Consider the following 754-nt stretch of genomic DNA (forward strand, 5'->3'; position numbering starts at 1 on the left):
GAGGGGGCAGACAACATCTGTGACATTACGGCTGTCTGCTCTGAAGCACTCGCTGCCATCTAGTGGCCACTTTTCCACACATGAACCAAAACCAAGCAGAGTCCGGCTGAATTTTCCATTTTCTGAAATGAGTCGGGGTCAAGCTTCATCGAGGCTTCTGTTTTGTTTTGTTTTTTAAACTCAGCATCAAATGAAGTCTTATTTTCAGCATTTCTTTTGGCGCCGTCTCGTCACACAAAGCACATCTCACACCAACTTAGCTCTACTTGAAATCTTGCTTTGAGATCGTTTGTCTTTCCTTTGAACATTTTATAAAATCTAGAAAGAATGTGTCTTATCTTCAGCGTACCCAAATGTGCTGGGATACGGACGAGTGTGTGTGTGCGCGTGTGTGTGCGCGCGTGTGTGTGTGTGTGTGTGTGTGTGTGTGTGTGTGTGTGCGTGTGTGTGTGTGTGTGTGTGTGTGTGTGTGTGTGTGTGTGTGTGTGTGTGTGTGTGTGTGTGTGTGTGTGTGTGTGTGCGTGTGGGGTTAGGGTGGGGGGTTGGGGTGAGGCTGTATGATTTCTATGTAAATAGCACTGGTAATAAAATTTCTCTTACAACACCTTGAACATCTGGTTTGGTGGCTGAGTTTTGTCAGTTTAAAATAGAAAGCATCTTGTGATTAGAACCTCCTCATCTGAAAAGGCGGGTTTTCTTCCTGTACGTTCCGGAGCGCAGCTCTGCAGCAGCAACAATAAGAAACCCATTTCCC

The 754-nt window shown here is 45.8% G+C and overlaps 1 protein-coding gene across 1 annotated transcript in view; it reads left to right on the plus strand.

The window, feature by feature from the left end:
* Positions 1 to 510, plus strand: part of lhx5 (LIM homeobox 5) — a 22,748-nt gene extending 22,238 nt beyond the window's left edge. Inside the window, exon 5 of the mRNA XM_015943103.3 lies at positions 1 to 510. This exon is cut by the window's left edge and continues 1,178 nt beyond it. The gene's annotated coding sequence lies outside the window, so the exon portion shown is untranslated.
* The last annotated feature ends 244 nt before the right edge of the window (positions 511 to 754 follow it).

The sequence above is a fragment of the Nothobranchius furzeri genome, chromosome 6 (assembly GCF_043380555.1).
Source record: "Nothobranchius furzeri strain GRZ-AD chromosome 6, NfurGRZ-RIMD1, whole genome shotgun sequence".
Lineage (NCBI taxonomy): Eukaryota > Metazoa > Chordata > Actinopteri > Cyprinodontiformes > Nothobranchiidae > Nothobranchius > Nothobranchius furzeri.